Source organism: Sarcophilus harrisii, chromosome 2, assembly GCF_902635505.1.
Source record: "Sarcophilus harrisii chromosome 2, mSarHar1.11, whole genome shotgun sequence".
Taxonomy (NCBI): domain Eukaryota; kingdom Metazoa; phylum Chordata; class Mammalia; order Dasyuromorphia; family Dasyuridae; genus Sarcophilus; species Sarcophilus harrisii.
The window spans coordinates 647,598,437-647,623,190 of NC_045427.1; the positions used below are offsets into that span (position 1 = coordinate 647,598,437).

Below are 24,754 nucleotides of genomic sequence, written 5' to 3' on the forward strand. Positions count from 1 at the left end.
AGCTCAAAAAAAAAATGTCTTCAGCAAATTTTTAAAGGACTGAAAACATAATGGGTGCTGTGTCAGCATGCCCACTACAAGAATCAAGAGTGAATAAAATACATGGGAAGTGGAAGAGAAGAGATCAAACACTGGAAACAAAATACTTCAGTTGGTGGGAGGGAGGGAGGGGATTTAACTGGGTGAATGGGCAAGGGAAATCTTGTAGTAGAACATTTTCCAACTTTAAATTACAAAGGTTTATTTGGCGATATAGCTAGGTGGCACATTGGATGGAGTCCTGGGGCTGGAGTTGAGAAGAATCACTTTTCTGAGTTTAAATCTGGTCTCAGCTTTAACTAACTGCATGATTCTGGGCAACTGTTTACCTCAGTTTCCTCTTTGATAAAATGATCTGGAGAAGGGAATAGAAGGGAATGGCAAACTACTTTAGTATCTCTGCCAAGAAAACCTCAGTTGAGGTCTCAAAGAGTTGGACAGGACTGAAATGACTGACAAAAAAAGTTTGACTAAATTTCAGGCCTTGCTATACAAAATGAGAATAGCTACATGAGAACACAAAGGAATATGTTCTCATGGAATGATAATAACTTGCATTTATATAGTGTTTTAAGTATCACAGAATATGTTACAAATATTATCTCTTTTTACAACTCTGGGCAGTAGTTGATATTATAGTTCCTTTTTTATAGATGAAGGATCTGAGGCACTCAGTTGTTAAGGGACTTGGGCCTTTATTACACAGATACAGTTGTTTTCCTTTGTGTTTGAAGAGGACCCAGATCTTATCAGTTTTTGGGGATCCAGGTACACTGTTTCCAGCTGTGCCTAATCAGACCAACAAGTGCTCCAAAGACTCTCCCACAGAGTAACCATAAATAGTCCACATGAACATATGGAGTGGATCTGGCTCTAAATTTGCTTATCTCACATTTATTTGAGTCACTGAAATTTTGATTTGTTCATAGAGCACACTTCCTTCTTTGACAGGGGCACACCATACTGAGCAGTTCTATGCCAGTGTCTCCCATTTCTCACTATCGATTACAAAGTTCTTCAGAAAGACTTTGAGAGTGTCATTGTATCGCTTTTTGTATTCTTTGTCGCATGATACAAAGAATCACACAGCTAGTAACTCTCTGAGGCAGAATTTTAACTCAAGTTCATTAAGTCAATGCATACTTATTATTATTGCCTACTATGTAGCAGGCATTGTGCTAAACATCAGGAATACAAAAAAGGGCAAAACTCAGTCCCCGCTCTCAGAAAACTCCTGTTGTAAAGGGAGAAACTGAACAATTCTGTGCAAATAAGATATATACAGGATAAACTGGAGATAACATTCGGTGGCAAGACTTCAGTAATAATGTGGGCAGGGTATCAGAGAAGGCTTCCTGCAGAAGTTGGGGTTTTAGTTTAACTTGAAAAGAACAGGAGAAACCAAGAGCTAAATTACTTGCTTAAGGTCATGTAGGTAGTATGTGGTTGGACTTGAAGCCACTTCTTTATCCATTCTCTGCCACTGTCTCTCACAAGTTCAAATGAAAACTCTGCTACAGCATAGCTTCCAGAGCACAAATATTGCTTTTTCATCTTTTACTTGTCTAGTGTTATTGATCCATCAGCATCAGGATCTGAGCATCTTATGGAGTCTAGATAATGCTTCAAGTTCTTCACTAATATGATTCATTTGGGGATTACTGCAGCCTGTGGGAAAATTGGGGATGTGGGAAAATCTGCAGTCTTTTCAATAATCCCCAGCTATTTGCTGACCCTCAAACCTATTTTTTATATTTCAATATTTCCTAGGGAAAAGTAAAAACTGAGATGTGTTGCTTAGAGTTTTGCACAAGGGTTCAGATAAAAAATCAACTAGCATGAACAGAGAATCAGATTCAAAAGGAATGTCATAGAACATTAGTCATTCAATCCACATGGTTTTACTTGCTTGGTATAGGATACAACAAATATAAAAAAATATTAATAATGGTAATAACTAACATTTATATAGACCCTATTATGTGCCTGGCACTTTATTGAGTATCTTATGACTGTAATCTCATTTATTCCATCAAATATAAGAGCTATTATTATTAATTTCAATTAATACTAGGAGAAACTGAGTCAGTGGTTAAATGACTTGCCCATGATCACACAGGTAAGGTCGTCAGGTCATATTTCCTCTAGCATCCAGACCCAGAACTCTATTCTCTAAGATATTTAACTGCCTGAAAAAAGAATATGCAAAGAAACTACAGAGTGAAACATTTCCTATTCAAAATAAGTTAACACATTAATGGTGAAACAAGAGGTAAAATAAGTGAATGTCTGTGTTCACTTTATCTTTGTTCTATTTATGTATACAGCTTAAATATTAATATTTATAATAAATTAATGATGATGCCTAGAAAATAAACTATGCTATTTTCATTAAAACCATAACTATAAACTGATTATATATATGCATACACATAGACACACATATACAAATACACAGAGAGGAAAAACAAATATAAAGCTTTTGATCAGTTGGGAAGATTAAGAACGGCAATACAGAATTGGTGTTTGAGCTATATGGTAAAATGGGCTGAACGCTATGAGGTGGTGATATGGAGGGAAGGTATCACAAATATGGGGGAAATCCAGGGCAAAGACTTGGAGATTGAAGATTGTGCCATGAATAAGAAACAAAGAGAAAACCAGTTAGATTGGCTCACATAGTAGAAGGAATAATATCCAATGAAGCTGGAACAATAGAATGGGGCCAATTTGCATAAGACTAAAACACTCATTAAAGGATCCTCTATATTATATTGGATCTGAGGCAGGAAACCATAGGTAATGATGGTAAAAATCCAAGATGTGTGCCTGAACTAAAGCAGTAGCATATGCAGGATATTGGAAAGCTATAAATGAAACGATCTGGCAACTGATTGGACATGTTGAATCAAGGGAGTGAGAAGTCCAAGATAATTCAGAGGTGTTTTAAATGGATATATTTGCATATGTGTCCATGTATGCATACATAGAGACACACATGTGTGTATATGTGTGTGACTACTGTTTCCCACATCCAACTAAATTCCTCTTAATTATTTCTTGGATTATATTATCAAGAGCTTGTCTATATATCTGAAACAGGCAATAGAAATAGACCATGAGTTAGTCAGTGTTGAACAGAAGAGAAAGTATTGGATTTTCTTTGGGGAACTGAAAAGTTCTTAAATGGCCCCTAAATCCCACGAAAACGAAGTCTGAGTTTTGTGACATCAACATTCCCCTTGTATTTTTTCTTGGCAATGTAATATAGAATATCATGATTTCAGTGAAAATTAAAATTGATATCATAAAATGGGCAGGAGAAAGGCATATGGTGAGTGTCAGCAGGCTGCAATGTATAACCAACAAGGAATTTCAAATGACAGAGGCAAAAGCTGTTATCACAGAAGTGTATACTAGGAAAATAACAGATAGTAAGATGATGAGGGACAAGCATGACCAGCGAAGAGTCACAATATTTTATACTTGTACCCTCAAACTGTCAGAGAAAGTCAGAAAATCCTCCTTGACACTGGATGGCCCATCTAGATAGAAATGGACCAGTGTTATACAGGATGGGCAGACTTAGATTGGTTAGCATGTGAATTCTTGGGGAAAACTTCTCAGCTGATGAGATCACAGGCCCATTTCATTGTGCAAATATTGTTTTTCTATCATGAGTTACAGAGTTGATTTGAGGGCATCTTTATATGCATTTTTTTTCCTTGACCCAAGTGCATTTCTTGCTGGTTGCCCCAGGTCTCTTTCAAATTTATTCTGGCTGGAAAAAAAATGCTTCCTAAAACCCATTCTTCTCAGTCTGGCTGAGATCATCATAAACTGAAAAGAAGCCAAACTCTAGATGATCCAAAAGGCAGAATGAAGGTCTGTGATGGGTGCAACAGGATACTGACAATGCTGATTTTCATGGAAGATGTCCTATAAAGATGTCATAACTGACAGGCCTGAAATAAAAAGAAGAAGTGATCATAGAGATAAATAATAGGAAAAAGATTTATCTTAATTTTGCAGAGATATCCTAAAACAGTCATAGAATAAGAGTAAAAGTGCAAGTGACTTGAAGGCTAACCTGCTCATTTTATAAATGGGGAAATCAAAATCAGGTGGGATTAAGTCATTGTACCAGTAATATAGCCAGGAAATGTTAGACTTCAAGTCGTTCAGACTAGTCATTATGACATATTTTATTGTTGTTCAGTCATTTTTCAATTATATTTGCTTCTTCATGAGTCCATTTGTGTTTTTCTTGGCAAATAAACTGGAATGGTTCACCATTTCCTTCTCCAGCTCAGTAAAAACTGAGGAAAAAAGGATTAAGTAACTTCCCCCCGAGATTGAACACTATTAAGTGGCTGAAGTCAGATATGAAATCAGGAAGATGTCTTCCTGACTTCAGATCCAGTATTCTATCAACTGAGCCACCTAGCTGCCACTGAGACACCTCACTGCATATTTAAAGAACAGGAGGAAAGTCACTAGTACATTAAAGTACTAACAGGATACAATTTTGCAAGAGAGATACATTCCAGAAGATGATAGGAATTGATTACTACAGCAATGAAATCACATGTACATGGGAGACAGAGTAGATTAGAAGGATCAACTTTGAATTTTGAGTTGGAAAGTCTGGGTTTCAGCCATAGCTCCTTTGATTATGTCCTTTGTGACCTTGGAGAAGTATTGCTAAAAAATGGTAGATGTGTTCGTTCCCCAAAAGCTCAGCCTTAGTCTCAATCTTTTTGGGGAGGGGAGGGAATAGATAAGCATGTTAAATGCTCTTCCATGTTAAGGCATACTCATCACTGCTGAGTGTTCGATTTTAGGAATTAAGTCATGTTATACCTATAGACCACAGTCTTTATGATTAAAATAAAGGTATTGAACAAAATAATCCCCAGTGTCCCTTCGACTTCAAAAATTGTAATCCTATGGTAACTAAATAAGTAATGTCACCAATCACATACATAAAATTTATAAGTAACAGAAATATTGTGCTTATTTTATACCAGACCTTGGTTAGGGGTCTTAGAATGCAAAGAAAGATGAATTGAAGAGTCTAACTTGAAGAAAAATACATCAACACGACCAGACCTTCAGATTGCCAAATCTGGTTTCTCATTTGATCAGTGGCACACAAACAAATCATGGTGGATCAGATGTAATACTCTGTTCCAGAGTGATAGGATGATTTTTTTTTTCCTCTCTGCCCAACAAATGACCAACTTGGTGCTTGAACCTAAAAGCCTTACCTATCTTGCTCTAATTGCTTTTTGGTAAGAAAGCATGCAGATGAGAGCTGCAAATGAGCTAACCAGCTAAAGTCTGTAATACTACATATATATATGTATATGTATATATGTATATATATATATATATATATATATATATATATAATATACACTATGTGCTACATCCTAGTTTGAGAAACCAAATGTACCAGTAGAACACAGTTAGTTGTTAAAACAGAGTGAATAAAATATGGATTAGTACCTAATTTCCATATGCTATTGATTAATTGTATTTGGATTTAATTGAGATTCAGTCATTCTTCTATTCCTAAGGCCAGAATTGGTATTATTGGAACTCCATCACTAAAGCCTTCGATGTTTTCACATCTTAGGCCAACTTGGCCTCTTTGTAGGAAATGCCAAAAGGACAGCCATAAATTTAATTCTGGAATTTCTATTGCTGGGCATTGCCTTTGGGATCTCTAACTGGGTCACTAAGAAGCTGTTAGAATACTGTTTATCGCTTGTCTTTTTATTCCCAGTGACTAGCACAGTACATGGTGCTTAGGGCACACTGATTAGATGCTTGTTAAATGGCTGATTGATGGATATCCTGTGTCACTCTCTTGCATTCTGGTTCCCAAGTTATGCTGATTACTTAAATGGATCTTAAATTCTTATAAAAATGTATTTCATGAACCATATCTTATTTCTATATAATACAAGTCATTTTACCCATCCAGGTAGTTAATATGTCTACATGATGATGTCTACATAATTTACTTAAATGCCCCCAAGTTAGTGCACTTACCTAGACAGTATGCTCTCTAAATAAGTTCTAAATCAAGAAAAATTTTTTTTATTTTTTTTATTAAAGCTTTTTATTTTCAAAAAAAATATGCATGGATAATTTTTCAACATTGACCTTTGTAAAACATTATATTCCAAAATTTTCTCTCCTCCTCCCTTTCTCCTCCTCTAGATGGCAAATAATCCAATATATGTTAAACATGTTTATATATATATATATATATATATATATATATTTAATATATGTATAAATATTTATACAATTATCTTGCTGCATAAGAAAAATCAGATCAAAAGAAAAAGAAAGAAAGAAAACAAATTACAAGCGAACAACAACAGAGTAAAAATGCTATGTTGTGATCCATACTCAGTTCCCACAGTTCTCTCTCTGGGTATAGATGGCTCTCTTCATCACAAGAGGGAACTTTTTTTAAAGACACCTAAAGTTAAAGACAACTAGGTACCATTTGTCATTACATGAAGGCTTTATGGTGCAATTAAATCTATATTCTCTTCATTATAAGGGAAATGTCATCAAACATATATTCAATTCAAATAATATTTATGAAATATCTAGCATATATCAAATTCTATTGTTAAAAGTGCCAAAAAACCAAAATCACGTCTGCTTGAAGGACCTTATATTCTTTGGTAGAAGGGTCTGATTTAATTTATTTATTTAGATAGATAGACACACACACACAAATATATACATAATATACATATGCATATATATGTTTATGTATATGTGCAAAGTCTACACCAAGTAATTTCAATTGTAATAGAGTAGGAATAATGAGAGTGATTGGAATGGTATCAAATTAAAGTAGCAATTCAGTTATTGCTCTTAAGGAGTCTTGGAATACAAAAAGGAAGTTTATTACTGAGGTCCAATATCACCTGTGTGAAAGATACAGAAGGAGAAGCATGAAATTTGTATTTGCTAAAACTGGGAAGCATATAGTAAACTTAATAACATTTTGTCCTGTGTAATCTGTCTGTTTAGATAGGTAGCTGAATTCAGAGCCAGGCATTTCATGATTAGGAGTTGAATTTCAAAAGCTACTACTCCTAATTCACAAGACCACCAAAAATGAGGAGTGGGGGTGGGAAATCTACCCTAGAAAAGCTGTAAAATAAGAAGCACTTTGGCTTAGTTGAAAAAAATAGCCATCTTTGCCCTCTAAACTTGGAGTTCAATATTGAAAATTATGATTTCTTCCCCGGACTCACTGGCAAACTTTCAGGAATTGACTTAACTTCTTTGAGCCTCAGTTTCCCTTTTGTAGAATGACAGGGCTATTCTATATGCTTTCTTCTAGCAATAATAATCTATTGTTCTGGGTCAATTCATCCGTGTTATGTACATCCTATTTCTCAGATATGTTTTAGGCATGAGAAATCTCATTTCCCCTAAGAAGATGCATTTCTGAATTAGACATTCAAAACCTACCACCTTTTGACATTCTCACTGTTCCTGTAACTTTACATTTTCTTATATAATTTGCATGAGATTGGGACTGAGAGACTCACAAGTTCAAGGACTGTAGGTTGAGTCTTGCCATCCTCATTACAATGCATGTTTCCCGGTATATTATTCTTTAATATGAACCATTACTGTATCTTTTCACTTTAGAGCTTTTTTGCCATAAATTTTGAAGGTAAAAATAGGAAAGAACAGAATATATATGTGTGTGTGTGCCTTTGTTTATTATATGTATATATGTATATACTTTTCTTGTATACATTTGTGCATGTGTATATTTGTATTTATATTCATTGTGCCTATATGCGTGTGTGTATGTATATATATAATGTATATATACACATATATATGTATATTCATGTGTACATGTGTGTGTGACCCTCTATTAAGTTCAAGAAGAAAGAGTTTAACCATAGATATATTGAATTCATAACATCTGTGATTAAGAAAATATGAGACTACTTGGAGTATAAATAATGCAGGAGATATTCTGATTCTGGTCATTTCTGTTAAGTATGTACTAAATTGAGTCAAGGCTATGCACGTGTAGTAGTAGCCACATTTTCTGATAAGAATAAATTAATTTTCTTTAAAGACGATGTACCTCTATGTATATCTTTTTTTTTAACCTCTTATTTGCAGAATTGCATCACTAATTTTGTTAGTTTAATTCAGCAACTTCTTGATTTCATTTTGTGTGTTACATGTAGTCAAAAGAAGAAATTTTTCCTTTAAACTTTTTTTTCTCTTCATAATCATATTTATTACAATTTAGAAGCAAAATAGATTTCAATGATGCCTTGTGGTGACAAAGGAAATGAACTGCCCAGTGGAACCAATGGAACTCTCCTCTCCCAGAGAGGCTATATCTGTGATAGCACAGGGTTTATAGCTGCAGAACAAAGGGATGCTGGGGGAGCAATGAGAATATTTCCCAGCTGACCCCATTCTGGGGCAAATTCTGATTAGCCTCATACTTCAAATTTGAATACATGGACACCGAGGAAAAATTCTGGAAATCCTGAAAACTTTAGAAAAGTCTTCTTTTCTAAATGATCAAGTTTGGACATTTCTTTCCATCTTTGGTACCTTGCAAAGTAAACTGATAGTAGTAGACATCCACTCAACATCCACTCACTCAACAAACCTTTATTAAGCACCTATGAAATGCAGAAGGCTTTAATGAGGATACGAAGGCAATTTGTTTTGTCTTCAAGGGACCTGGAATATATTAAATGGGGATTTACACAAATAAGGGGATATAAAACTTATTAAAAGTAATACAATATGGGGCAGCTAGGTGGCACAGTGGATAGAGCACCCGCCCTGAAGTCAGGAGGACCTGAGTTTCAATTGTGGCCTCAAACATAATATTTCCTTGCTGTGTGACCCTGGGCAAGTCACTTAACCCCAATTGCCTCAGCAAAAATAAATAGATAAATAAATGAAATTAATACAATATAATTACAAGGGCAAGAGTGAATTTATAACTAGGGGCTATAATACTTTTAAGGAAGCTCAGGATATTAAGAGGTAGAGGTATAGAGGCAGCATATGGTCATGGGAAGCTCCCTGATTAGAACTCAGGGGATCTGAGTTTGAATTCTGGATTTGCCAACTATGTGACATTCGGTAAGTGACATAAGCTCTCCCAGTCTGTTTCCTCATCTGTTATATAAGGGGGAGATATAATACTAACATTATACAAACAAGTGGCACTCTATGCTTGGAACAGAGAACAAATGAGGTTTACGGGAAATGTGACTGGATATGTAGGTGGGAATCAAATAGTGTAGGAATTAATGGCTTTTGTAATCCAGATACATGCATATATGTATGAATATAGCGCTAATAGAAAACTACTCTGTCAACATTCAAGTGTTTTATTTCGTTACTCTTTTCACTAAATTATCTGAATTTTTTTATATCTTAAATCTTAAATCTGTTTTCATAGGCTCTTCATAAACATTCTGCTGTACTCCTTATACAAGGTAAAAGCTGAGTGTTAAAACTTACAGTTGGAAGGTGTCCTTCATGTTACTAAATTCAGTCCTCTCATTTTGCAAATGAGAAAACTGAATAGTTCCAGAGACAGGAAATTCCTTGTCTGGGGTTATACAGTTTTTAAGTGCCAGGGCAAAGCTTTAAATCTATGATTTCTGATACAAGATCTCTAGCAGGGGGTCCTCAAACTACGGCCCGTGGGCCAGATGCAACAGCTGAGGATGCTTATTCCTCTCACCCAGGGCTATGAAGTTTCTTTATTTAAAGACCCACAAAACAAAGTTTTTGTTTTTACTATAGTCCGGCCCTCCAACAGTCTGAGGGACAGTGAACTGGCCCCCTATTTAAAAAGTTTGAGGACCCCTGATCTAGGGCATCACAGGGTACCTTCATAATGAGGGTGTTGTGCCCATAAGGATCCCCATCCCTTTTGTAGCAAACACCTTTTATGTTGTACTGAAATTGAACAGTACGCTCATTCCCTTCCCCATAAAGACTTTTCAAAAACTGCTTTTCTCTTATGAACTTAAACATTTAGCTCAAGGATACCACTCCCTGAGCTGTGTTGTGCTATAATAATCAGTGGCTTTGTTCATGTACCAGAAAGAGGTAGGGTTGACATAGATAATATTTCTGATCATTTTCTTTTTCTTTTTCTTTTTTCTGCATTAAAAAAATCTTCCCCTTTCCTAGCTTAATGTGTTTTTTTTTTTTTTTAAACAAAGCATAAGAAGGAAAAAAAGTTTAGAAACACAATCAATATATCAATTCAAGTCTGATAGTATACATTGTGTTCCATACCCATAGTTACCCCTTTCAATTCTCCTATCAGGGAAGGACAAGAAGGATCATAGGTGCTTTCTCAAATTTCTTCCTCAATGTTGCTAAATCCCTGTAATTCTAAGATATTCCATTTCTACTTCTTTTTTATAGTTATGTCTATTAGCATGGTTTAGTCAGGTTACACACATAAATACATACATATGCATATGTGTGTGTGTGTGTGTGTGTTAATGAATGTATACACACATCTGTATATTTGGTTCTATTTCACTTGACACCAGTTTATGTCTTCCTCTTCACATTCATCATTTCTTGTGGACCATGAATAATATATTACCTTTTTGTACCACCATTTGTTTAGCCATTCCCTTAATCTATAGGCATCTATTCCCCTCCATTTCTTTGCTACTACAAAAATATTTATGGGTTCTTAATAAGGTCTTTTCAGGAAGTCTATGATTTATAGGAAAGAACTGGGAGAAGGATGGATTCCATGAGCTGGTGTTTGCTTAACCCAGGGTTAATGCAGTTTGGATTGTTCTACTCTGTTTCCTCATATGTTGTTGTCCTGGTCATGTAGAAATTTAGGAGAGACTGGCCCTAGTGTTAAGGTTAGAACCTAGGAAGTAACAAGGATAAAGGGATAGGAGCAAAAAAAAAAAAAAAAGGGGGGGGGGGGGATGGGAACTTTTACTAAGAAATCAAAATGAGCTCAGCAAGTGTTTAAATCAATCAAAGTAGATGGGGAATCACAGACTTACTCGTATGGGACAAATCAACTTGACTCTTATGTTATGTTATAGTGGCTAGAAACTGGAAACTGAGTGGATGCCCATCATTTGGCGAATGGTTGAATAAGTTATGGTCTATGAATGTGATGGAATATTATAGTTCAATAAGAAATGTTCAGCAGGATGATTTCAGAGAGACCTGGAGAAACGTACATGAACTGATACTGAGTGAAATGAGAAGAACCAGGTGATCGTTGTACATAGGCAACAACAATATTATACAATAATCAATTCTGATGGACAAGGCTCTTTTCAACAATGAGATGATTCATACCAGTTCCAATGGTCTTGTGATCAAAAGAGCCATCTACACCCAGAGAGAGGCCTGTGGGGACTTAATGAGGATTACAACATAGCATTCTCACTCTTACTGTTGGTTGTTTGCTTGCATTTTATTTTCTTCATCATTTTCTTTTCTAGTTTGATTTGATTTTTCTTATACAGCAAGATAACATTATAAATATGTATGCATATATTGGATTTAGCATATATTTAGCATATATTGGATGACTTGCCATCTAAGGGAAGAGAGTGGGAAAAGGGGGAGAGGAAAAACTGGAACATGGGGCTTTTTGAGGGCTAATGTTACAGAATTATCTATGCATATATTTTGAAAAATAAAAACCTTTAACAATTAAAAAAAGTTAGCTTACAGAGGTAAGAAAGGCTACAATAAAAGAATAATGAGCACTAAAGAAGCTACCTTATACACACATCACCCAGGTGATACCCCCAAATGTAGGGGAATTCTCACCCCAAACTGGAATAACTGTTGTCCGTGATGCTGGACAGAAGAGCATAAAGAAAGAGTTGAAATCAAAGACATTGTCAGAGAATCTCAAATATGATGGGCCTCAGGCCTAAGCAGGAGAAGGCAGTCTGTGGTGTTCCAGCGAGACATTGCTATGAGGACTTGCCCTGTTATTATACTCTCTTCACACAAGTTAATTGATGGGACCTCTAAGTCTCTTTTTGCATTTCAATGAGATGCAAAATGGTCAGGTGTTAAATAGGGAGGTGAAGGGTATCATTCAAGTGTGTCTTAATCATTTCCAACTCTTATGATCATAGGCTGGGAGGGATGATTGGTGTCTATTTCTGTGTGTATGTATTAGGTATCTTATAATCTTATAAGAAAACACATTGGTAGGAGCTTGAGCCAATAGTATTAATAAATCACCTATGCAATATGCCTATTTAAACATATGTATATGAATATTTACATAAATATACATATATATACACACAAACACACTCATATGCACAGATAGACATAATAAATCACATATACAGTTTTATATATATACAAATACATATATACATATACAAAATAATATTTATAAGTCTTCAATACTATCTGCCTATTATATATATGCACAATATATACACACACATACACACATATATATGTGGGTGTATATACACAGACATATGCATATATGTATGCATGTGTATATGTGTGTGTGTATGTATATGTATGAATTTCTGAGGAGTCTTAAAAGGTAATTGGTGCAGTAGCTTAGACAAGGATGTGCAGTAGTGGCAATGAGTTACAAATTCATAGTATTTCCCCCACTAAAATATAAGTTGCTTGATTATAGTTTTTGTTTCATTTTATGCTTTTGTAATTAATGGTTATAATTAATAATAATTTAATATATCATTATTAAATATTCATAAATAAAAAAGGATTGCTTGATTTGGTCCTATTTGTATGGATTGTTGGGCAGTAGTAAAAGGAAAAGATTTTGTCCCAGCTGTCAACCTCATCTTTGTATGTTGACAGAAAGCAAGAAGAGTGAGTCACTGTTGAAATTCTGAGAGAGATGTCATCAAAAATTATATCCACCAAATGACGAGAAGTTCAGCGAGCAACTTAGTTGATAAATGACTTCCATCTAGTATCAGAGTTACTACTGCAAGGGTGGATAACTAATGCCCACCAGGAATTGCTCCTCTTTAGACTCTGGACCTGCTGATTTTATTGGCTACCTTATCTAGAGCAGTGGGAAGGAAAATATTTCATGGGCACTTGACATCTATATGAGCTAGATGAAAGCGATGATTAGCTTCATAATAATTTTTAAGGAGTTTCAGTCAGCACAGCAGGTAACTTAATAAGATAGGGTTGCTTTCTGCCAGGTCTTTCAGGTTGAAAATCAGGACTCTTCTCCCCATGGAATGTCAAGGAACAGAACAGAGCTAATTTAAACAACCATATTCCCACATGCTTTCCCCCTCACTATCTGTCTTGTAGACTTCAGGGAAGAAATAGCTAAAAATCCAATTAAAATGTACATTCTTGCAAATTTAGCAAAACAGGAGATTTTAAGACTAAGACTCAGGAGGATAGAAGAGAGATAAACAATCGATTATCTTTTGGTTGTAAGTTCTAACATTACCCACCTCTGTATCATTGAAAGACTCCATATGTTGGTACTTCACTACTTTCTGGAAACAAACCTAAGTCTCCTTGTTATTCATGTAGGAACAGCACTTTAAAAAATACTATTCTAAGAAGAGGACACTTCTAGACTTTAAGCTATTTTGAGACAGGAAAAAAAATCATAAATTGCACGAGTCTTTCTTTCCCTGCACCTTAAGTTATTGCTTAGATGTTCAACAATAAAATGCTAATCACAAACATTTCTATAAGAACTTCAAATTTAGTAAGTTTTAGAGACAGATAGAGATATATAGAGATAGAGATAGGTATATTATTTCTATCTCTATCTTCTATCTTTCTATCTCTATCTATAATTTGACTACATTCACTATGAATGGCAAATGATGTTATTCTATTCCTTTTAGTATTAAGATTTAATAATTAGATACTCTTGTCATGAAGTTTTTTGTAGAATTATTTTTCTGCCTCTGCCTCTTCCTAAGCTTGTTTATGCTGATGTTGCTGAGCATCTCTCCCTCTTTCTTTCCATCAATACTTCCTTCCTTCCTTCCCTCTCTTCCTCCCCCCTCCTTCTCTCTTTCATACTTTTCCTTCCTTCCTTTCTTCCTTCCTTCCTTCCTTCCTTTCTTCCTTCCTTCTTCCCTTTTCTTCCTTTTTTCCTTTCTTTCTTCCTTCCTTCCTCCTCTCTCCCTCCCTCCTTCTTTTCTTCCTTCCCTTCTTCTGTCCTTCCCTTCCTCCCTCCTTCCTTCCTTCCATCATGATTTAAACTTTCCATAGATTTTGCCCCCTGATTTCCCAACTGCTGGTGAACAATTTGCATTTTAAAAGTGTTGATCCCTTTATAAAATTTCATTACTTGGTCACTCTATGGCCACTATGCAAAAGCAATAATCAAGTTAATATTTCTATTAAGTCTGAAACTAAGTGCTTCTAAGTCTTCTATGGACATTTCATCCTTTCTTTTATTATAATCCCTACCATTTTAAAATGAAAATGAAACCAACTGTGACCAAAGATTGCAGTTTTATTGTTTCTTTGTGAGTGTGCATGCTTTTTTTTTTTTTTTAATGTTCTCATAAGTTGCCATGGCCAGTGGCCTGGTCAACTGATATGCAGCCAACTAATATTGACCTTACTTTCATCAGAGAGAAGGCCCAGGCTATTCCTCAGCAAATATTCAAGGGTTTTTTTTTCCCTAGTGTAGAAAAAAAATGGCCATACTTTGAGTACCTTTGTCATAGTCTTCAAAATACCAGTGTCATATCCACACCATCATGAAGTTTTGGAGTATGATTTTATGGAGGATGTTAAGACTTACAGCAATGATGATATATTCATATAAAAAGCATTTAATAAGCACCTATTATATTTTATTTGCGGTACTGGTACATAATAGTGATAAAGTAAATAATGATTTAAATTTACAGGTTATTTTTATTCATTATCTCTTAGACAGAATGACACCTGATAAAATCTATGGAATGGCATAATAAAACTTTCCTTCTTTTACATCTTTTAGCCATACAATGCCCTCAGATCATTTCTCAAGCTCCATTCCCCTCCATGTTCTGTTTTATCCTTTACTAACTTCCAATTGACCCATCAAAGATGAGCAGGATTTGAGCCCAATGAAGGAGTTGTCATTTGGAATCTTGAATTGTGTGTACCCGGCTAGTATTCCCAGTGATTGTCCATGTACTGCTTCAGTAGTTCTAGGAAATAAATTCATTTATGATAACTCTTGCCTTAGAGAGACAACTCTTGACTCTTTATCCTCTTAGGAAATGATCTAAAAACACAGTTGAAAAAAGTCACAGTCACATAGTAAGTGAGAGCATCTTGGACTTTAGCTAGGCTGTTTCTTTGCAACATACACATAGTCCAACTTGGCCATTCCTGGAAGCTCTCACAGATTGGTAGGACCTTTCCCAGCTCTTATTCCAGACAGAGACTTTGGAAGGGAGGTCCCCAACCAATTCATCAAATTCATATTTGGAAAGGAATTTCCTCCATGATAAAGTTAACATTTAATCATCACACTTTGGCTTGAGGAACTCCAGTGACAGGGGATTCACTCTATTCAACCCCTTTCTAATTCAGGGGGGCTATCATTGTTAAGAAAAGTTTTTAGTTTGTTTTTATAACAGGAACCAGCTTCTTTGTAACACCTATTCTAGCTCCCAGTTATTTTCTCTTGAACCAAGCAGACTGAGGCTTCTTTTACACTGTCCCTTCATAAATTTGAAGAGATTGCATGCAGACATAACATATATGTAATGCTCTACGAGGAAGTAAACAGTCATGTGGAAGCTGAAAGCATAAGGTGAAAGGCAATACAAAAATCCCATAAGTTTTATAGAACAGCCTCTGTGGAAATTGTACCAGTAAGGTGAGGAGAGTAGCTATAAGACTTTCATTGGAAATTTGGGGCTAATAAAGAAATAGTGCTATTATACTTTGATGGTAGGTCCATGAGAGTTTTTGAGAATAAGAAAGGCAAGGTACAGATTTATAGTCAGTGATTTTTTTTTTGCTTTTTGCTTTCATGATATGACCTGAAATACAAGGACTAAAGGAAATCTTTGGGCCTCTCAAAGAGGTTTTAAAGATAATTTGAGTTTGCCATTTGTTCAAGAGGAATTGAACTCTTCTGATACTTTAGTTCTTTCTATTCAGAGTCATGATCTACAAAATTATGGATGAGAACTTCTTCCCAATTTCCATGTGCCTACATGATACTCATTATCACCAGTTAGATGGGGACAGTTTATTCTCCTGTGGTTTATGACTGACTAGTGATATATGGATTTTGTTATTTCACTTGCCTTTCACTGAGTTTTTGAAATAGATTTGTAGAATTGGGAGGTAAATTTAAGTGAATAGAAAATGTTTAATTTATTATGTTATATGTCACTCATTCAGTTAATAATAAAAAGACGAGGATGCAAAAACAAAGCCAATAATTAGCTTCCATGAGCTGAAGGGGCTTACATTCTAATGAGGGAGAAAACATGTATAGAAGAGTGGGACCAGTGAAGGGTATTTTGGTAAAGAAAGATGGAGACTTGATTACTGGGCCATAGGAAAATAGATTGCACAACTTTCACAGGAAAATACTACTTGATTTGATCATGGTCTGTGGTTTCAGAACTGTATATATGACTATGTGTGCATGTGCTTTTTGTTTGGGAGGTGAGTGAGGCAATTGGGATTAAGTGACTTGCTCAGTGTCATACAGTTAGGAAGTGTTAAATGCCTCAGCTCCTCCTGATTCCAGAGCCCTTGCTCTATCCACTGAGCCATTTAACTGCTCCTGCATGTACATATTTGTGTATGTATGTGTTTGTATGTGCATGTGTATGCATGTTTTGGAGTGAGGTGGACAATAAGCTAATTGGTAAAGATATGGAGAATATGGATGGAGAGTTAGGAATAATTGGCATGGCTTATGTTTAGCACTATCACCTTTTCTTTGAAAAGAATTAGCCTTAATATTTCCTAGCTGTGTGACCCTGGGTAAGTCATTTAACCCCAATTGCTTCAGCAAAAAAAGAAAACAAAAAAAAAAAAAAAAGAGAAGAAAAAGAAAAGAAAAGTATTAGCCTAACCTCCAAAGATGGCAACAGTCAATTTGCCACTATCAATGCAGACTCTGTTCACTCCTTACATATGCTTCTTCAGGAGGTAGCCAGTACTGTGAGCACTTGCTGAAATGGAAAACCCGGTGTGATTAATCACTACATCAGCCAATAACATAAGTGTGAAGTCACAGTCAGTGCTATCTGGACAAATGAAAACTGCTGTTATGATCACCATGTTGCAGTCTACAAAAGCCTAGGTTGTTTTCAGTAACTTTCTTATACTTTTAGCTTTGTTTAAATTGTTTTAAGGTGAATTAGATTTTCAAATCTTGGCTAAAGATTCACCTTACAGCATATATATATATATATATATATATATATATATATATACACATACAGATTGCCTTCTCCCCCTTGAATTTAAGACACTTTGTTATTCTAAAGTGGATATATTTGTATGATACCTGTAATAAAATACACACAGATGTACACACATATATGAGCCCACATGCCTGCATGTGAAAAAACACACACATATACACACACTCACAGAAGAGAGCTAGAAACTAGGCAAAAAACTTTGCTGACCTTCCTTTAGCTATTTTTGAAAGTCTAAAAACATATGCTCCTTCATCCATACACATAAGAATATTCTGTATCCAAGAGTAATTCTGAAAAAAAAAATACTGTTCCTATTTCCTCTGGGGGACCTCAATCCCAAGCCAAACCAAAAAAAGGCTCTTTTTTAAATAAATATATTTCATTTCAATTCACACTCCCTAAAAATAATGTCATATCCTGGAAGGCAGAGGGCATAGTGTTGAAAGAATGGGGCTGACCCCAATGTAAAGACTATTCCCCTATAAGAAACAAAATTCTCTTCTTATTCAACATCCCAGTGATTGGATTTTTTTTTTTAATATGAAATACGGTGACCCATCAAGGAACTTAGAACGAGCAAATGAGATGAGTTCCTAGAAATGATGAACCTAGATAAATAACTTTGCACCTTATATTGGTGTATGGAAAGCATGAAAACAATGTTTGTTTAAGTTTCTCCTTGCAATGCTTAAGGACATTCTTCGAAGCAGATAGGAATACTTTTCCCACAACCTAGTTCTGAAATCAGAGAACCTAGGCTCAAAACTCTCCTGATAGTGACAGTGTCACCAATTATGTGTGGTGGATTATACTTATCCAGATGTTTTTTAGTCATGTCTGACTCTTCATGACCTCCTTTGGGATTTTCATGACAAAGATATTACAGTGATTTGCCATTTCCTTCTCTAATTCATTCTACCGGTGTGGAAACTGAGGTAGTGTTAAGTGACTTGACCACATAGCTAACAAATGTCTGAGGCTGGATTTGAATTCAGGAAAATGATGAATCTTCCTGACTCCATGCTCTGTGCTCTATGCACTATGGCACCATCTAGCTCATCTGTAGAATAACCTCTAGATAATTTCTGAAATCCCCTCATCTCTGTATCAATAAATGACCCTGTCTCTTCCCTAAAGGAGGCAGAGATCTCTATCTTCTTCCCCCACCCTCAAATGCATATATCCTTCCCCTCCTCTAAAAGCATATCAGATCCTGCAGTGACTTCTGGGAGAATCATATGCCAGACAGTTTTATTTTATTTTACTTTATTCATTTTCTCAATTAACAAAGATTTAATTTTTTTCCTTCCCTCCTTCCCCATTAAACCCAAACCAAAGAAAACAAAGACATGAAAATCCTTGTGAGAAATATCATTATCCCAGAATGCCTTCAGCCAGTCTACAGGAGAAGAGAGCACTTTAGTTGGTGTACATTTTGTTCCAGTGTTACACTGACTTCCCAATGAACATCTGAAAATAAAAAGGGAATAAAAAACAGGATAAAGAATCTGAACTGCTGTTCTTTCTATGTAGAAAAATGACCACTGATTTCATCTAAGCTTCCTTGTGATACAAATGGGTGAAGGGCATCCCACTGACACCTCTCTGGGGCACCCACAAAATCACCTATAGGACACAGTTGGAGATGATTCTCCTGTGTTACAGGTGATCACTGGGTATGATTAACAGTTTGCCTATGAAAAAGCAATATTGTAATGCCTTTTCTTTTTCTAAATTTAGAGGTTATATTGAAAATTAAAATCACATAAATAGGAGCTGAAGGGGACCACAGATGATCCTGATTCCATCCCAGACCTAAACAAATATCCCTCTATCTCTTCCAAAATATGTGTCTGTCCAATTTTTCATTCCCTCCAATGAGGGGGAATTGATTACTTCCTGGAATAGCATCTTTCACTTTGGGAAAATAGGCATAAATATTTATTAGGAAGGTTCCCTACCCTCAACTCCCCAGAACAAACAAGCAAATGTGCTTCTTCTGACCATATAAGTGAAAGTATGGTAAATAGGATAGACTATAGGGATTGCCTTTATTATTTCATCAGCATAGGAACTGCCAGTGTAAACTTCCTTTACCAGATCAGGTCTGCATCTTGTTTATAACTTTTGATCTTGGAGAGTTGCTTAGACTAGAACAGGGCTTCTTAATTTTTTCCCACTTGTTACCTCTTTATGCCTGAGAAATTTTTACAAGTATATCAAATAGATATACAAATCAAATATTTACTGATAATAAATCAAAAAGAAATTATTTTAAAACAATTCTTTGGTATACATAGAATTTTATTATTTATTAACGATGAAAGCAAATTTGCATACTCATTAGATGGATGTGCTTACATAAACAATTAAATCTTGATGGAATATTGGGTACCTTTTACTCTTGCCAAATTTCTCATGATTCCCACATTCAGTTACGTAACCCCAATGCTGTCGTGACCCATGCTTTAAAAAGCTTTAGATTAGAGCAGGAGGCAGTCAGGGATACAATTGAATGGTCAAGTATTCGTGGTTTTGAGCCCAAGCCTCTATCTACTTTGCTTCACTGTCAGGAATAAGAAGCATAAAAATATGATTTGAGGAATGATGAAATCCTTAGAAAATTTTGCCTTGTCAACTGAAAAACAGAGAGAAGGTGTCTGCAGTCAGAGAAATCATGTCCCTGGCCAACAATTGGAAAAGTTAAAAGTCAAAGGGAGAGAAGTGGAGAGGGGGTGGGCTCCAGGCATACTTCTCCATGAGCATATCTCTTTGTTTTGTGACTTAGACATTTTTGGTTTGTAAATCTGACAGGCTTCTATGTTAATTTCTTGTTATTCTTTTTTTTTTTTTTTTTTTTGTCCTTTTTAAAAAAAATTATTTTATTTGGAAAAACAGAGAGAGATAAAAAGAAAAACAGAAAAGCAATACAAAGCAAAATAAAACAAAACAAAAGAGAACATGCATTGTGTCCAGCAGAATGCCAGGGAGGATTCCAAATAAATAACAACAAATTACCAGATAAAGAAAGCATATATGTTAGTTGAAGAAATTATATTCACAAATGTTCAGTTTCTTTACTTCTTTGTAAGTTGTTCTTTTGTTCTCTGTTGCATATTTTTTTTCTATTTTATTATTTTTGCCCCCTTTCACTCTCCCCATACCAAAACAAGTAGATAAGAAAAAAATATATTTATATATACATATGTAGATATAAAAATACATCCACACACTCAGACACACACATACCCCACACTTGTTTTTCCTATGCCTACTGATTCTCTGTAACTTCCCTTACTATTACTTAGCCTCCCTACATTCTAGGATTCTTCCTTTGTCTTCTTCCCTCACTCTTTGCTTCCCCATCTACCCATTCTTCTCCCATTATTTCTTTATAGATTTTGGAGTGTGCTATACCCTTCATGGTACATATGTAGTGCTACCTACTGAATCCATTCCTAATGTGAGTAGGTTTTCAGAACTACACACCCTCTTGCTTCTGTGTCTATTGTTCTTTTGGACTTCATTTATATAACATGATTACTATTTTTACCTTCTGCCACTTTTTCTTTTCAGCTACTCTATTGTTGATGTGAATCTTAAAGAAAATAGTATACAATTCCTATGTAAAAAAAACAAACCCAAGTGTAAACCATTTATCCATGTTGACTTCCTTAGAACTGATTTTTGATACTGGCTCTTATATGATAAAGTTTCTGTTAAAAGTAGGTTTGATTGCTTGAAAGTATAAAGAGCCACAGACAGTGGGAAAAATCTAGGTGAAGTATAAAATCTTTCCACCCAGAGGGAACCTGCTGACAATGTCTGGTTCAGCTCCCCATTTCCCTTAAGGGCTTTCGGCCATCCTCAGGAAACCCACCTCATTATTTCTCCATTAAGATATATTTTAATCACCCTGGCATGGGGGGGGGATCTAGAAAGGTAAGGCATGTTTTGTCACCCCAATTTGGGCACTCTAGAAAGCAGAACACAACAGAAAGTCCTGAAAATCTGTAAGTTCATTGAATGTCCATTTTTTTTCTCATTCAAAATTCTAGATAATTTTGCTGGATATGATTTTTGGCCACAGGCCTAGTTCTTTTGATTGTCAGTAGATATGATCCCAGAACCTGTGGTCCTTTATTGTGGCTGCTGATAAGTCTTGTACAATTCTACTTCTAGCTCCAGCTAATTTGCAATGTTTTATTCTTATTTCTTGCAAAAATTGATCTTTGCTCTAGGGTTTTCAAAATTTGGCAATAATAATCCTGTCTGTTTTCCATAAAGGATCTTTTTGAGATGGTGATCCGTGGATTTTTTCTATTTCTAATTTCCTCTCGTGTTCTATTAATCCAGGACAATTTTCTTGGATTATTTCCTGCATTATTATGTAAAGGTTCTCTTTTTGATCATGACTTTCTGGTAGTTCAATTACTCTTATATTTTCTCTTCTTGATCTGTTCTCCAGATCTGTTATTTTTCTTATAAAATGTTGACATTCTTTTCTATTTTTTCATTCTTTATAATCTGTTTTGTTATTTCTTGGTCTCTTAAACTTCACTGGCTTCCCTTGCCCAATTCTAATTTTCAAAGAATTATTTTCATCTTTGAGACTGTACTCCCTTTTCCAGTTGGTAACTTTTTTCATAATCTTTTTGTTTTTTATGTTGTTGTTTTTTTTCAGTGTCTCTCATTTGATTTTTATTTTATTTTTTTAATTTCTTCTATAAATTCTCTCCGGGCGAGGAGCTATTTCAAGTTCCTCTTTGGGAAAGAAGCTTCTTTTTACTAAATTATCCTCCTCTGAAGATGAATCCTTTCCTGTCCTTATAATATGTTTCAGTAGTAGGGTTCTTTCTTCTTTGTCAATTCATTTTTTTTTAAATAAGGTATTAGTGTAAGCACTTCCATTTTTGAAATGGGGGATGATACCTCAAACTTCCCTTTAGCTCTCTCCTCGGATCAGGAACCCTAACACAAGAGCTTCTCCTGTCTGCCAGTGCCTGTAGCCAGCATGGTCTCCACTCCCAGTGTGCAGACTCCTTCTTAGCCAAGGCAGTGATTCAGCAGCACAGGTAGGTCTGTTGTTCTTAATCAGCTGAGGTTTACTCAGTCCTCCTGGACTCAAACTCCAATTCAATAAACAGTCCAAGAGGTCAAAATCTGCATGGTTCGTCCCTGCTGGATGTTTTCTGTGGAGCTAGCCCAGTGGGGTTTATATTTGCAGGGTTTTTCTTCAGATCTTCTTGGGTTGTATCAGGAGGACCCTTGTTCTGACTTAAATCTTCTTGATTTTTCACCAAACTATGTTCATCTTGGAGCACAAATTTGTTCTTTTTATGGGAGAAATCAGGAGAACCTGATTCTGCCATATTCCCAGAATCCTCCCCATTCGGTATTATTGTTGCTCGAATTTTCTCTCTCAGTTTAGGCTCCAGGCCTTGGAGAGCAAATGAGGAGATGTAAACACCTGCTCTTGGTAGAGAGGTCAAGGGCCTCAGGTATATGGAACCCTTTGAAAAAGTTCAACAAAATCCTGAATCTAAGCTGATAAAACCTCTATGGACATCTTATCTAATGCCCCCATTATATAACGGAAACTAATTGAATCAAAGTGTTCAAAATCCCACAGATAGTAAATGTCCAAACAGGATTTGAACCCAACTTCACTAACTTCATGCCCCCTGTGGCTGACCATATACTTTAGTTTGTAACTTTTGTTAACTTTAAAAAATGTCCTTCTCTTTAAATCTACCCACTTAAATAATCCTGACTCCATCACCCATGACTTCCTCCAACACTAGAACCAAGCAGTCACCCTGTGACTACATCCTGGCATTGACCTGTCATCCTCCCTCTTTGATCCTTTCTAGCAGTCATTCTCTGCTAGACTTAAGTAATCTCCTCTTGCTCTTTCTCTAACCAGGCCCACTTGGTGGGGTTCTGGGGGTCCTGATTGGTGAAAGCTATTACAAGGAAGATGTCAAGCAAACACACATTCTTGTGTGTGTGTGTGTGTTTCTAAGAACTTATTCAAACCGATCAGCACACAGACTTATGGGGTCCCTATCAATGAAAGCCATAACAAGGAGGTCCAATCAAAGACACAGTGGCCAGTATATAATCTTTCTTGTTTAGGCCAATATCCAGCAGCACAGGCCTTGCCCCCAGGTTCTAGAACCAGGCCTAGTACTGAGGAGTAAATCAAAGCGTTAGTCAAAACTGCATTAATGTATGCAATGGTACTCTATAATTGCTCCCTTGGTTTCATTTTTGTAATTACCATGGGACTTGTTTGAGTTTTTGCAGGAGTCCACTGAATCATCTGGTGGGCACTTCAGATTGTGCCCTGATGGGAGTAACCTCTTTGATTATTAAATGACTTTTAGAACCATCAAAACAAACAAACAAATAAACAAAAAAGAATTACAAATTTTTCTAAAGTAATAAAATGATTCAAGGTGGGATTGTTAGGAAATCATGTACAAAGATATATTTGGATTTATATGTAATTAATAAATAGTGGCTAGGTTGCACAATTTGTAAAAGTACAGCATTAGAGTCAGCTATCCAAATTTAATAACTGCAACAGAAAAACTGACTAGTTGTGTGACTTTGGGCTACTTGTAACTTGTCTGACCGCATTTCCCCATCTATAAAATGGTAATAATATCAGCAATGATTTCATAGTGTTTTTGTAAGGATCAAGTATAATAATACCTTAAAATTGCTATATAAATATTATTACTAAAAATTAAAAGAAAATGTTACTCAATTAGCATAAAGATAGATGAGAGAGAAAGAGACAGAGTAACAGATACAGAGAGTCACAGATAGATACAAACAGAAAGAGAGCAGATAGACAGAGGTACAGAGACAGAGATATATACATAGAGGGGGAGAGAGAGGCAGATAGATAGAGATAGAGACAGAGAGAGATAGAGAGAGGGCGGCAGAGCCACACAAACAGAAGGAAAGTAGAGAGAGGGGCAGAGAGAGAGAGATAAAGATTACAAAGCCTTCTTGATTAAAAAAATTAGGGGGAATAATTGGGCAGCTAAAAATTCAATTCTATGAATTTCAGTCTAGGGGGTACTTTACAAAGCTTGTTAAACCCTGCCTATCACAATAACAGAAAGGAGCAAAATGTTTCACAGACATTTGCTAGTCTCCCTTTTTCATATATATTTATCTCACTTAATTGCATCCCTTTGTAAGTAAAT

General features: G+C 35.6%; 1 protein-coding gene across 1 annotated transcript in view; it reads left to right on the forward strand.

Annotated features, from left to right (window-relative positions):
- PCDH15 (protocadherin related 15) overlaps positions 1-24,754 on the forward strand; it is a 2,067,151-nt gene that overhangs the window by 922,160 nt on the left and 1,120,237 nt on the right. The window lies entirely within an intron of this gene.